Source organism: Podarcis erhardii, assembly GCF_964252035.2.
Source record: "Podarcis erhardii genome assembly, chromosome: 10".
NCBI classification, from domain to species: Eukaryota; Metazoa; Chordata; class Lepidosauria; order Squamata; family Lacertidae; genus Podarcis; species Podarcis erhardii.
The window spans coordinates 15,935,181-15,950,811 of record NC_138500.1 but is presented as its reverse complement, the minus strand read 5'-3'; the positions used below and the strand labels follow the sequence as shown (position 1 = coordinate 15,950,811).

At 43.2% G+C, this 15,631-nt stretch overlaps 1 long non-coding RNA gene across 1 annotated transcript; it reads right to left on the bottom strand.

Moving 5' to 3' along the window:
- Positions 1–8,743: 8,743 nt before the first annotated feature.
- On the bottom strand, positions 8,744–15,117 carry LOC309351737. Its single transcript, XR_014160961.1, has 2 exons — positions 14,949–15,117; positions 8,744–9,862 (listed from the first exon to the last, which is right to left on the bottom strand). It is a non-coding gene; the product is annotated as an uncharacterized lncRNA (long non-coding RNA).
- Positions 15,118–15,631: the final 514 nt, after the last annotated feature.

Below are 15,631 nucleotides of genomic sequence, written 5' to 3'. Positions count from 1 at the left end.
CCCAATTGGAGGTAATCCAAAACCAGCTTCTAAGAAGGCTGCTAAAATTACCCAGGTGTGTAGGCAATACTGCTATACGACTCGAACTAAATGTTACATCTCTAGAAACCACATTATGGAAATGCATCCTCTGTTACTGGTTGGCATTATGGCATAAATTTCCAAATCTCCACTTGATACAGTGTCTCAGGAGAGATGACTTCCCTAGCCCTTGGGCAAAAATAATACATGGGAAACTTGTGTCCTTAGGATTATCTCCATCTGAACTACTAAAATTGGATTTAATCTCTGCCAAGAGAATTATAACTCACAAATTAGAGGAGATGGATTTACAATTTAATATTGCAACAGGTGGTGGCACCTGTTCGCCGATAAACCTTGGCTTAACACCTCCAACGAAACTTCCATCTTATTTAACTACCTTATCTGTGGTGATGCACAGGTACGCCTTTATAAAGGCTAGATTCAATGTTTTCCCATCAAATGTGTTGGGTAACAGACTCTCCAACGGACAGATCTCACTCCTCTGTGACTGTAAAAGTGGATCTATAGAATCGTTATATCATATAATCTTCTGTTGTCCATTACATTCGGCTTCACGGTCCAAGTTTCTGGCCCCATATTTATCGAGAATTGCTGACAGACCTCAGGAAGCCCAAATAATATACTTATTAAACGACGAAGACACAAGTAGATCCCTTGCAGTCGCTAGATACCTGATTAATGTCTTATTTCAAAAGAGGAGAAATGGATCACTGTATGACTCTGACAGCTTAGCCAAACTTAAGAACCATCAATAAGTGCCAGAACTAAGACGCATATCTCCCAAAATCCGAGGGATTTGAATTTCGGTTTACATAGAGGGAGCTTATTGTGTATAGTGTTTACTTAACTGAAGTAAAATTGGTTTTATATGGGTGTTTTAACTTGGATTTTAACTGTTTAAATTGTATTGTTTATGGATAAATTTTGATGTATTGTTTTTGATATGGGCCAATGGCCGTAATAAATCAAACTAACTAACTAACTTCTGTAGGCCTTGCACCAAGGTGAGGTGCCCTGGATCAGCTATCAAATAAATGAACATGTGAATTTGAACATTCTGGTGAATGCTCAGGACCCAACAGCACTTAAAGCATTAGTATGCCACTTTATATGGTCATGGCTTCCCCCACCAAGGGTTTTGAGAGCTGTCATTGTTTGAAGACGCTGAGAGTTGCTACGAGCCCCCTGTTCCCAGAACTACAATTCCCAGCATCATTTAACTATCAATCCTTCTTCCCAGAAAACTCTGCTTTAAATATGTAGTGGAGATGGGGGCCTAAGATCAAGATATGTGTTAGATACTCAGGTGCAGGAAACTACAGTGATAACAACAACAACAACAACAACAACAACAACTTATTATTTATACCCCGCCCATCTGGCTGGGTTTCCCCAGCCACTCTGGGCAGCTTCCAACAAAAGATTTAAAATACATTAAAACAGCAGTCATTAAAAACTTCTCTAAACAGGGCTGCCTTCAGATGCTTTCTAAAAGTCAGATAGTGGTTTATTTCTTTGACATCTGATGGAAGGGAGTTCCACAGGGCAGGCACCACTACCAAGAAAGCCCTCTGCCTATTTCCCTGTAACTTCACTTCTCTCAGTGAGGGAACCACCAGAAGGCCCTCGGTGCTGGACCTCAGTGTCCGAGCTGAACGATGGGGGTGGAGACGCTGCTTCAGGTATACTGGGCCAGTACATTTTACCAAGTCAGAGTATTGATCCATTTATCTCAGAATTTTCTCTTTGCATTGGAAGCATCTTCACCTACTTGGTTGGCTCCAGAATGAGATTTATACCATCCTGGCGTCTCAAATTTCAGTAGCACTGGAATCTGGTGCCCCCACCTCATGCCTTCCATTAGACATCATAGTTGCTGTGCCTGCTATGGCGCCCCCAGAAGCTCTGTGTCTAGTTCGACTGGTCATACTCCCCTAGATCTGCCTTTGACACCACTTATGCGGCAGTCCTCACCCAGTTGGTTTTCATCGACAGCAACTCTTCAGTATACTAAGTGAAGCTGGCCCTACAGTGCCAGAGAGGCCCTTGGAAGCAATTGTGTCAATGACAGAAATCAGAGTGAAATTTGATTTTCAAATTCATATTTTAAAAACAACAACACCAATACCAACACATCCATTTGAAGATGAAAATTAAGTAGAAAAATCACAGGAAGTGTAACAGCAATCATCCTATGAACCTGGACAGTTGCAGTATGAACTTAAGATGTGAGCATCAGACATTCAGATGCAGTGTCCAGATGTCAAAATAGCACCCAACCAGATGTGTCAAACTCTTCAGAAACAGTATGAAGAAGAACAGATGTAACATAAGAAGGATGAACAAGCTTAAGATGTGCCAATTATAATTCAGTAGGGTTTTCCGGGTTTCTCTGAGTAGTATTTATTTTTTAAAAATCCACTGAGTGAGTGACTGTGGCAGCCTGTAACTGACGAAATTTTCTGGAGGGGTAATGGGGGGGGGGATTAATTAGAAGAATGAACTAAAACTGATATATTGTTGTTGTCCATATTAGTCTGGCATGCCTCTAGTGGATCAGTGCTTTAATCAAGAAAGCCACTAAAACCGCTTATTAGAAAAGACTTCTTAAAAACCCGCCATGCTTGTTCATTATCAATGGCTCATTGTTGCTAGTTCATTACCATAGAGTTGAGTGCAGTGAGGTCAAGTTTTGCAAAAGGCACAAAGAGGATTTCCGTCATTTCAACCTGCTCATCTGTTTTAACTTTTTATTCCCCCTGCCCCCAAGCTAGATAATCACTATATTGTTCCTACAGCACTATGCCAGGGAATGTTTTGCTCCCCCAACTTCTGGTCAGGATGGTGGGACATGAGAAGTGAGCTGGTGTCCCCACCCTTGAAGAAGCATTTATAGCTTTCAGCGCTCAACTGGCCAGGCCTCTCTGGCACCTTCTACTAACTAAGATGGACAAGTCGTAGGCTTCACCTCTCCAAGCAACTTCTCCACATTGTCAGATTGAGCAAGATGAGATTAATTCATCAAAATTGGGCAAGTGGCTCCTTGCTTCCGTCGAAGCATTGGCAGCTGCCCCAGAGGGTTTAGTTTGTGGTACCTTATGCATTGTGACTTGCCATTACTTTTATTGATTGCGGTTTAGTAATTCTTTATTGTAATTGATAAGTGTAAACTGTTTAATATTTGCTGATATTTAATTTTACTGTTTAATATTCGATTCTAATGGATTGTTGAATATTGTTTTATTTGATATAAGTTGTTTATTTTAACTGTGACTTTTTTGTATTGAATCAGACTGTTAATATTAATGATTGATGTTTTATTATGTTTTTGTATGTGTTGGAAGCCATTCAGAGTGGCTGGGGCAACATAGCCAGCTAGGTGGGGTATAAATAAAATTATTATTACTATTACAGTGGTACCTCGGTTTAAGAACAGTCCTGTTTACGAATGATTTGGTTTACGAACTCCGCAAAACTGGAAATAGTGTCCCAGTTTGTGAACTATAGCTCGGTCTAAGTATGGAATCTGAATGTTGGAAGGGCACCGGAGGTGGGAGGCCTCATTAGGGAAAGCGCGCCTCGGTTTAAGAACGCTTTCCGTTTAAGAACAGACTTCTGGAACAGATTAAGTTTGTAAACCGAGGTACCACTGTACTACCACTATTCTCCCTATGTAGATCTGGAGTGGATGTGAATGGTTTTATCTGCAAATTGTTTTGCACATTTTTCACACCAGGTTGCCACCATTTTATCTCACCACTCTCTGGCAGAGAAGAACAACTTCTTTGTTGCAATCACTGCTGTGGAACAAGCCTTTGATCAGATTTCTCCCAAGTCTTCTTCCTCTGATGTTGTAGCTTTCTACATAAGTGGTTTGTTTCCCCCAAGCTCTTCAGATTCCCAAGGAGCCTGAGCTATGTGGAACAGGAGAGGGTGTTTTGGGGTGCTCATGTCAGCTGCCTGTGGCCATCTCCCCACTCCACAGTTCAACCATGGATCCAGCAGGATCACCAACACAAATGGTTGGAAAGTCCCCAGAGCAAGAACCCACCTGGATCCACCAGTCTACAAGGGTGTCCTTGTAGAGGTTTAGAATTCCAGCTAATCTAAACCCTATTGAGATCTGGCCATGATAACAGAGTTGTTTTGAACTGCCTTCCCCTGGATAACTTTTATTCTGGTCAGCCAAAACTACATTGGGATTGTGCCATACTATATGTGGTGGGGAAGATATTGAGATACAATTCTAGGCAGCTCTTGATCAGCTGGCATGAGTGTTGAAGTCCATCAACACAACTAGTTTGGGGGAAGTCAACATCACTTCCAGGACCACATCTATCAGCTCCGAGTGATGGGTGGCAGGATGGTCTATCCATCAGAAGACTCCTAATCATGTCTTAATGCCCCACCACTTCCTGGTGCACATACTCCAATCTTGGAACTACCAGACTTTCAACAAGGGGATGGATTCATGGTAGATCACGGCAACTCCACCTGTTGGACCAAACCCTCTGCTGCACTTGAAAACATGGTGGGTACAGTTGCATCAAACTGATCTCCCTCCATCCTTGCTCAGCCAGGTTCTGGTAGCACATGTCAGATCAGTTGATTCATCCAGGATTAAATCCTGATCAAAATCATTTCCAATTACTGACCTGCCATTGAGCAGTGGCACTTATCACCCAATGAGTTTCCGCTAGAGCAGTTAGGAATCATAGCCATGAATTTTGTCAGTAATAATAATAATAATAATAATTTATTATTTGTACAATGCCCATCTGGCTGGGTTTCCACAGCCACTCTGGGCGGCTTCCAACAAAGATGAAAAATACACTAAAATGTCACACATTAAAAACTTCCCTGAACAGGGCTGCCTCCAGATGTCTTCTGAATGTCAGAACATCCAGAGAATGTGAAAGCCAGTAGATGAATAAGTTGCGATCTGCACATTAGTCCAGAAGGTATGGATGTCTCTCTTAAACTGAGATATGCAAAGATTGAATTCCTCAAGCACAAGGCACCCCAGTTGCTATGCACCAGTATACCCCTGTCCAAGCCTAATGTGATGGGTGTTGGTCCTTCTGTGTGTTTGATTGACTACATTTCTTGCTATAGTAATGATATTTTGGAAACTGACATGCGTGGTGGATAGACCCTGCTTCCCACCCTGTCCCACCTCAGACTCATTTTCAGTTTGAGCTATGAAGGGGAAGTTCGGTGTTTGCTTTGCCTTGAGATGCCTCCCTAAAGAGACTGGTCCATGGCCTTTTGTGAATTGATTGTCATTTCCAGAAGGGTAGGCAGACTATTGTCCGCACTGATGTTTCAGCTCAGGGAAAGGTAATTTACCAGTGCTGAAATGTCACTTATGTGATCGGCATCACGAGTAGTGAGAGGGTACGTGTACGTAGATGGATAAAGGCAACACAATGGTCTTAAAACAGCTCACATTTTCCATGCACAATCAGGGGCAGGAAGACTTTAGTAGGTTGAGGCTGCTTGAAAGTGTTAACAATCAGAGACAAAAATCACACAACCCTTTTCATGAAGCAGGAAGTGAGTGGCGATTGTAGAACAGGTTCAGCACTCATCTGTTGTTGCATCAGCAAAGTTATTTCCAGGCCCATCCAGAAGTAATCAAAGCTGTTTTCTGCTCCTGTTGCCAGAACTTTTGTCTATGTCACAGCTGCAAAAATTAGTACTGGATTTGCTCCATTAATAAATTTCAGTTCAAGTCTGTGCAGCATCTGCATTTCATAAAATTACAACCAGCATATGCACTTTTTTGGGGGGGGACGGGGCGGAGGGAGGATGCATATAGAGTTGGCGGTAGATAGGCTGCTGCTGAATAAGGAATTTCACCCAACTCCTATCCTCTCAATCTAAAGAGAATGAGCCATTCTTCTGATCTTGGTTGATCTCTGCAAAGTGTTAATTGAGAAAAGATTACTGCTCCTGCAGAGAGCACAATGCACAGACACTCCAAAGAAATTGATAGTGCATTTGTAATCAAGACTCAAAGGCTACCAAAGGATTAGGTACAAAATCAGAAAAGTGTTATTATGAAAAGGAAGCCAACTAAAAAATCTAGGAGCTATAGAATCTCCTCACCTGTCAAATTAACTAAGAAATGGAAGACAAAAGGAGAGAGGGCATAATCAGAGTGCTTTAGAGGAAAATCTTAAGCGACTCAAAAATGCGGGAGCGGACAAATGTTAATGCAGTTGCTTTGTTCATGATCATATTCATGCAGGAGGCATGTCCTTGTACAGACATTAACTCTACCCATTTGGCTTGCCGCAAAACAATCTACTTACTTATAAATAGAATAAATAGAGTTGTGGCCAAAGGTTTGCCTAACACAAAATCAGATGCAAATATGTAGGCAAAAGCTCTATAGATACTGGTGCAAGCAAAGGGAGTTTCAATAAGACTTTCAAAGTTTCTAAGGTGGGTCTTTCTCCATCTTCTAAGGCTGATGTGGCACTCCATCTTACAACCAGACTTGATATGAATTTTAAATAGGAATGGGGAACATGTGATCCTTCAGATGCTGTTGAACTCCAATCCCTATCAGCCCCGGCACCCATAGCAAGTGATTGTGGGTGATTAGAGTTGTAGACAAGCAACTTCTAGAGGGCCACAGATTCACCATCCCTGATGTGGAGGTCCTTGACTAAGGCAATCCTGCTTTGTGGACTTAGATTCCACACCACCAGTCTTATGTTTGAGAGCAAGGACCATGTCCTCTTCCTCTGCCAGTGATGTGGAGACTTGATTCAGCCCTGCCCCGAGTCTTGGATGCTGCTTGGGGACCAGGGCACATGCCCATAGAAACCAATATATGCATTTTGCCTCTCTATTCTGGGTGTGAGTGCAATGTTATCAATCCTATCAGAGAGAGGGAGAGAGGTGGTTTGGCTGGATTAACTCATATTCTCCATAGAATTCCATGGGAATTCTTTCTGAGTATAGAACTGTGCTGCATGTGGGTTGCAAATGATTCATAAGGACATATGAAGACCAATGGCCCAAATAGTATAGCATCCTGTTCTCACGGGAGCCAAGCAGATACCTGTGGGGAACCTGCAAGCAGGATTCAAACACAAGATCAAACTACCCTCCTGTGCATTCCAGCAACTGGTATTCAAAAGCATTGCTGCCTCTAACTGGGAAGCACACTTTCTTCCTTTTCTGCCATTTCTGCATGGTCAGAGGCAAAATATTCATATCTGTGCAAGTGAGTGAGTGAATAAGTGAGTGTGTTTGTAGGACAAGGCATAGCAAAGCAATGTGGGAGAACTTTCATGCTGAAACGTACTGATAACATCAATGGGAGGATGTTAAGTCATCTACATAATTAAATAGCAATTGGCCTTAACCATTACTCATTATGGTGTAGCTTTTTGTCATTCTGTTTGATGCTAAAGGATGTTCAGCTGCTTGTAATTTATGGAGAGGCCTAATCTGTAGTGCTTACAACATAATCAGCAAGGCAACAGGGTTTTTTGTGTGAAAAAAGTATTTTTAAGTTTAAATATGTCCTTGGAAAGCTTCGTGCTTAAGATGGGTCCAAGCACTTTGGATGTGCCAAAATTAAAGCACAGGATCCAGAGGTAGGGTTGGAGGATCGTAATCATGATGGAACAGTGTGCACAGAAGTTCCTAGGTACCAGCAGGTAGGGACAGGGGCAGCTTGTTCCGGATGGACTTGCTGAGGGCATGAGCCAATGAGATCACAGGGGCATGGCCAAGGAAGTTGGCTGATTAGCCAGCGGTCCTAGTTATACACAAATAGTTTTTCTGCCTATATAGACACATGATGGGACCCCACTGCAATACTTTTGGATTGGGATTGGTGGAGTAGTGCAGAGAACTGATGGGCCAGAGAACAGGGGATGGACAAAAATATCTAGAATCCTCTTTGAGTTCAAATGGATGTATAAGGGGGGGGGTGTAGGAATCTGTAGCTGGGGAGCAATTAAACCAAAAACAAAGTTTGATATTCTTAAGAGGGCTGAGCCCCAGTAGCCAGGCCTCTTTCAAGAGCTTCTACTGAGATGGATAAAGTCCAGGATCTCTGCTCCCCAGTTGGTGTAGAACCGGATTGAACCAAGGGACCCAGTATAAAAAAGCTTTATGTGTTCCTTCATAACTTAATGGCAGAATATTGGTCATGCAAGACGTCACAGATAACACCCGTCCTCCAGAAACACACAGAAACATCTGGGGAAACATCCTGACTGCAGTTCTAAAGAGCCACTGCCAGGGAAGTGGTTCTGGTGCCAAGTCCGTCATGCAATTAGCTCCTACCAACATACCCATCTCCAAAGGGTATGTTGGGGTATATCTGCAAGTTGAAGCTTCTACACAGCTATCAAGGGCAGCTCCACATACAGTATATTTCAGTACATAGGCACGAGGTCACAAAGACATGGAATCCCTTCTCATGTGATCTAGCTTTCGTAGGCCCCCCAAATGCCAAGCTAAACATACTGATAGCAACTGGAGCAGCAGCAAGGCATGACCCTAGCGGGTTGGTACATTAACCCGCCATTTGCAAATCACTGATCTAGCATCTTTAACAAACAACATGAGCATCTGATGGCAATTGGTGAAATTGGGTCAGGCAACCCATTGATGAGAGATTCTATAATGAATTCGCACATCATTAGCTTTGAAAGAAAGACCACATGAGAACTTTGGAGAAGGCTTTTATCTTCGTTTTCAAAATGCTTGTCTAATATATTAATAATCATGGATAGAAATGAAGCATAATTTACACCCTCTTCACTGAATGAGTAATTCAAGAAATTATCTAAGGGGAAACAAGATATTGAACGGTTGACTTCATAGGAATCGTTTTGAGAGGCTGCAAGGAAGGAACAACAATGCTTGACCTGGAAGCGGTGTGAATCTAGGAGAGGTTTGAGCTCTGCTCCACTCAGGGGCGGCTTCATCACCGAAAAGCAAGACAAGCAACTGTTCAGTGGGGCAATTCTTTTAGGGGTGGCCCCAGAAGAAGCCCAAGAAGATCGCCATGAACAGTTCATACTCTCTCAGCCAAAATTTATTTGCAGGCCTGGCTGCTCTACCTCATTATGCTGCCCCTTGTAGATGTAAATGCCATGGATTCTTGCAATCTCAAGCTAATGGCTTGCTAAAAGGGTGGGGAACCTTAGGCAGGAAACCAACCACAGGCTGTCTCCAGGTCACACCCCTTACTGGCTCTCCTTTACATCACCCTTGGGTACCTGGAATGTATCCTTGAGCTCTGATAATGCCTCTTGTGAGCTCACCTGGATGGAAGATACCAAGGAGTGTGGGAGACAGAGTGTAGCATCTCACTCATTGCTGGTGGGGCCACAGAGAAGGTGGGAGGCAAATGAGAGGAGTGACTGTTTCCTGTTCTACATCTATATATCACCCTAAACAAACTATGATTCCTGGGCAGCATGCCATTTTCTGATTCGCCACTGGTGGCAAATTGTCTTGGACTGGCCCTGCCTATCACTTCATAGATGCTCGCTGTAGCTATCTATGACAGCAGATGTGTACATTTTGTGCCCTGAGCAGGCTGATGATCTCTCAGAAGAAACGAAGATCACCATCAGCAGGACACCTCCTCTGGGAGAAAATGCTTTCAGAATTGTGAAGCAACAAGCTGGGCACAGGGAGATGCTCTTCTTGAGAAGTTTGCTTGCAGAAGTGATGCCTTAGGAACCAATCATTCTTTCCAGTCACTTTAATCAACTTCCCTATATTTCAAGAGTGTTAGCAGCATATATTTCATTTCTTCTTTCAAAAAGCCAGGCAGCTGAAAACAACAAAAGTGCAATATCAGCTATGAACCCCCAGTGAACCACAAACTTAAAGACCTAACAGATTCATCACAAATGGTACATATTTATGAAGCTCCCAAACATTTGAACTATTTAGGTTGACTGAAATCTGCCATTGAATATATATATAGCCATGGATTTCCCCTTTTATATTAAAAAGAGCTATATGATGATGCAGTACTGAGATCACCAACATGATTGCCTGCACTTGCACAGACCTTCCCTGGTACCCACCGGGTATATTCTCCCTGCTGAAATTAAGCCTGTTTTTTTAAAAATATTAAAGTCAATGTGATGGCATGTGCTTGGTTGTGCATTTGTGGTGTCCATAACAGTTTCTCTGAGTCCAGGGGCCCAAGAAGGTTAACAAGCCCTGGTTTGATAGACTTCTCCCCTTGCTCTGGTGGGCAGAACTAAAATATATGGGCAGAGATTTTGAGAATGCAGCTCTCTGCTAAACATTTGGGGAAATAGTGACACAAGCTGTTTGACAGTAGAAAAGACCATCTCAGGAAGTGGCTAAACACACTCTCTGTATCCTCCGTCCAGGCAAGCAAGAGACGTTATCAGAGTTCAAGGACATTTCCAGTCAGCCCAAGGTACTCAGTGATTATGTAAAGGAGAGCCAGCAAGGGGTGTGCTCTGGGTAGAGGGGGGACACCCTGCAGATGGCTCCATCCCTATAGTAAACCATTACCTCAAGGTTGCAAGAGACCATGACATTTATAACTCTGCAGCTTCACTAGCAATGAGCAGCAGTGGTAGCCAAGCCCCTCACCAAGTGCTGTGTGGGGATGATGCAAGTGGCCATCCTAGTCAAGCTTGGTGGCCAAGGGTGGCAGGAGGGGCAGTGGCTGGGACCTGTGCAGTCCTCCCCCCTCCTTCCTCCTTAAGGAAGACCTTCTCTTTCCTTTCCAGACCTGCCTTCCCTCCCAGCTGCCCCCAGCCTTCCTCAGCGAGGCTAGCAGTTGAGATGGTCCTGGTGGCAAGCCAATGGATTGCTGGGGAGAGAGGCTGATGTTCAAAGTCAAGGTTTCATACAACTCTCATGACCGCCTGGTCTTCAGCTTGAGAATGGCTCTTATTTCAGGCCTCACAAAGGAGTGAGAAGGACTGTTCCGTAGAGATGACCTATTAGAAAGCCACGTTTATGCCCCTGCCGGTACAGCGGGCTAATCAGATATTAAAGTGATATTATACTTGACCTTAGGAGATAACTTAGCCTGTAAAATTTCCTTTAGAAGGTCATGAAGAGCCCCTGGGGATTCAGTTAATCCACAGGACCTCACAAAAATGTCCTGTCTCTACTTGATACAAAATCTGTTTGAAATTAGACCGAAGTCATGTGGTGCACAGGCTGGAGCAGACTTAGCTTATATCATCACAAAAAGTGCCTTGCGTTGAGTTAGGCCATCTCGTTTGACTTCTAGCAGATGAGAATACTTAACTGCACTAACAGAAAAAATCACCCTGCAGACATCTATGCAGTCATGATAGCAATGGGTGTTTCACACATGGCAAGTTCTTGCAGACCTAGAAAATATGCTATATTCCAGGAATTCCCTAAATACGAGGGGTGTGCATCGACTCTGTGGTGGCCATGAATGAATGAGATTTGAGGGTAGTCCCAACAATCCTGAATCAGACTGAGACATCAACAAGGTGTAGCTATTCTGTAGTCTCTGTTGTCAGAAAAAATGCATGGCCATTTCTCTCTTCTCTTCTGAGAAGCTGAACCAAATTTAATGGGGGAAGACTTGGTGTTTGTGAGGCAATGGGGTGAAAAGTGTGAGAATCTTTTGTTGATGGATGGATCTAGCATTGTTTTCCCAAGGCTCTCCAATCACACTGATCTGGCGAAGGGAGTGAAAAATTGGATAATTTTTTTCCACATGTGGATCCATTACTTTTCTTTTGTTTAAAGAATCAACCTTTAAAGTTGTCTCCCCACCCCAAAAAACCTTGATGGATCTGCATACAATATGGCAGAGTTAGTCTATACTCGAAATAAAATAAAATAAAATGTCCAGTAGCGCCTTAGAGACCAACTAAGTTTGTTCTTGGTATAAGCTTTTGTGTGCATGCAGTCTTCTTCAGATACACTGAAACAGAAGTCACCAGACCCTTATATATAGTGGGAGGGTGGGGTGGGGGAGTGTCTCATTACATATGCTAATCATCTGCATACTATCCCTTGCTATTTCCTGTAGGACTAATTGCAGTCATTAACAGTTGTCAACAGGTTTACCATACCCATTGAGTCAATCACCCATCTCCTACCACCCTCCTGAGAAAAGCCCCACCCCAACCTTCCACTATATATAAGGGTCTGGTGACTTCGGTTTCAGTGTATCTTCATTTTTTCAGGTGGCTTGGTAACAGGGCTTTGACTCTTGATCCTCCTTACTTTAAAACAATTAAGAAGTAGGCTGAGTAGTGTATAGTCATACCTCAGCTCCTGAATGCCTTGGGAGTCAAATATTCTGGCTCCCAAATGATCGAAAACCAGAAGTGAGTGATCTGGTTTTCAAACTTTTTTTAAAAAACCAGACATACAACGCAGCTTCCGCTATTGTTTCCGGCGTGCCTGTGCAATTGGGAACCAATTGGAAGCCGTGCCTTGGTTTCTGAACCTTTCAGAAGTCGAACGGACTACCGGAATGGATTCCATTTGACTTCTGAGGTACGTCTGTATATTCCTGCTTGCATACTTTTCGGTGTACGTTTCACAACAACATCAACAGTCCTGGGTGTGCAGCTAAGTCGTGTCATGTGTCCACATAAATAGAAGGAACTTTTCAGTTCAGAACTCAATGGAGGGAAATGGGATACGATTGAATTTAGTGGGGCTTCTGCAGCTTACGCCATGCGGTTCAGCAGCCAGTGCTGCTTGAGATGTCATCTGCAAAAGTTTAGCCTGAATCATCCTAAGATCAGTGTATCGAAACCTCAAAAAATTGGTAGGATCAGGTCTCTAGATTCCCATAATCTTGGCTTTCCTTCAGTGGGTCTTTGAAGCTGAGTGCAGCAAGTCAATGATTTAAGGAAGGGGCATGCTTCATTAAAATCTATGCGTATGCTGTTTGTATTAACCACACATGCGTTTGTCACTCCTAATTGGGTGCTGAAACAGGCGGATGCAACTCACAGTATGACTCCCTGTGAGCTGTCATAAACAGAAATCGAAAGTGGTGCCAAATTTTCTAAGGGTTGACAGCCAATGATTAGGTTGTTTTAAGACAACGGACAGACAGAATCCCCCATAACATCTAAATGCATGGATGCCGTGTGAAATCTGTCTTGAAAGGATCTGTGACTTGTGCTTGTGTTCATTCATTATGGCTACATTTTAAACAGGGATGTGTGAAACACTGACTTTATTTCTGCCTCCTTGGCATCTTGCGTTCAGGATATATATCCACAGTAGTGGGTATGTATTTCCCCACCCTCTATCTTTATATCCTACCTTTGAGCTGGGATAGCTCAGTTGGTAGAGCATGAGACTTTTAATCTCAGGGCAGTGGGCTCGAGCCCCACATTGGGCCAAATATTCCTGCATTGTAGGGGGTTGGGCTAGATGACCCTCAGGGTCCTCCAGTTTTACCATTCCATGATTCTGTTGTCCTTTCTGCTTTCATGGAACCCAAGGCAGAATACATGTGATTCCCAAGTGGTCTCCCAACCAGACACTGACCAGGCCTGGACCTGCTTAGCTTTGGTAATGTAGTGGCCTTGTGTGCCTCCACACCATACAGTCTGCAACTATGGATATCATTTTATCTGCAGTTGGTTATATTGTGTGTCCCACACTCCTGTTCTGGGCACCGCATTTTAAGAAGGAAATTGGCAGACAGGAGTGTGTCCAGAAGAGGCTAACAAGGTTTGAGAGGGATCAATAAATGAAGTCCTATGGGAAATGGTCTGAAGAGGGTTTGTTTGTTTGTTTGTTTGTTTGTTTGTTTGTTTGTTTGTTTGTTTGTTTGTTTGTCTGAGCCTAAAGAGAAGATGGAGGAGAGATGCTTTAAAATGTTTGCAGGGCTGAAGATGGAGAAGGATTGTTTTCTGTTGCTTTAGAAAAAAAGGAGAACTAGAACCTATGAGTTGACATTGAAGGGAAGAAGAGTTCAACTAAATGTTTCAGAAAATGTCCTAATGGTAAGAATGGTTCAACAGTGGCAGATGGTGGGATGTCCTTTACTACATGTATGTAAGCAGAGGACAGACAGCTTTTGGTGAGGGTTTAGAGTCCTACAAGGGGTTGGACTAGATGACTTCCAAGAAACCCTTGCGCAATAAAAATTGATTTAGTTATCTGAAGTTTTTATACCCCATCTCTTTAGAAAGAAAAGCTCCTAGAATGACTTACAAAACAGTTGAAGGAGCATGGGCCTTGCCCAGAGGCTTAACCTCTTAAAAAAGACATGACACTAAAGGAAAAGGGAAGGGGGAGGGAAGAGGAAAGCAAACAAGCTCATGCACCATATTATCAATGTTACAAGGTTCTTGGGGTTTGGGGAGAATTGGGGATAAAAATGAGTTTTCACACATGCAACATGTTTGCAGATTGCTACTGCATGTACCGAGATCATGGGGATTTTGTGTGCAGCACTTACACATGTGCAACTGTATGCTCAATACCTCTGGACAGAGAAGGAACAGCAAGGGCACTCCTGATTTCTCCCTCCATGTGTTTAGCAACTGTCCTCCAAGAGCTAATTCTGTCACTGTATCAGAAGGGCTGGAAAGGAGCGTCCACAGAAGGAGAATATTTTCCTCCTCAGGTTGCTGAATATCACTGCCCTCTGAGATGCTGAAGATGCTTGCTTCGTGGGTCATAATAAGCCAAAATGTCAAGCTCTGCGCCGGTATGAAAAAGCGGTATCTTGAAATGGGTCTGAATTAATCAACTAAACAATGTGCAAAATATCCACTGGCAAAAGATGAAGATGACATGAGCTTGAAGCTTGCAAGCTCGGAAGAAGCCAAGGCTGCTGTTCTACCCAGTACCAGCAAAGCCATGTTGAAATGATTGGAATCAATTTATAACAGAGAGTTACTGACCTTTTAAAAAGGTTGCCGGTCCATTTATATATCTCCTGTGGTGCTCACCTCCTTTATTCATGCTTAGCATATGCTGTCACTCTTGCTACATTGCCTCACAGTTCCTTGTTAACTTTCTTTGGAGTATGTACAGCACATAGGCCTGCTGAACTGTCTTTGAAGGTGCTGTCAAGCTAAAGAGGCAGAGAGAGAAACAGACAGACACACAGAGAGAAATGTGTTGTTTCCCCCCCTTTTGGGATGCCATAGTTCCAGTTCTAACACGGATTTTGCTTTGAAGGGGAGGGGTATACACCAAGTGAATAAAACATCTATTAGTGATGGGCACAGAATTCCCTTGTGAATCTCCGCTTTCATTTTTTTTTAAAAAAAAATGAAGCCAAGTTTCTAGTCCACAAGATTAATGGGAATACTGCCCCTCTTAAGAACATGCAGAGTAACTTGAGCGACATCCCCAAGATGCCTCTCATCTTAACAACAGCTTACAGGGTCAGATTTGTCAGCCTTCCACAATTATCTGCTTCCATTTGTGTTAGTGTTTAGGCAGGCATGGACAGCAAGGTGTGGCAGAGGTGTTTACCTAACCAGGTAAACCACTGATGCTTAATAGGTGGGAGCAGGGCGAGGCAGTGGTGGGGTCAGCACAGTGCAAACACATAGCTGAGCCAATGAAGTGCTCCTGC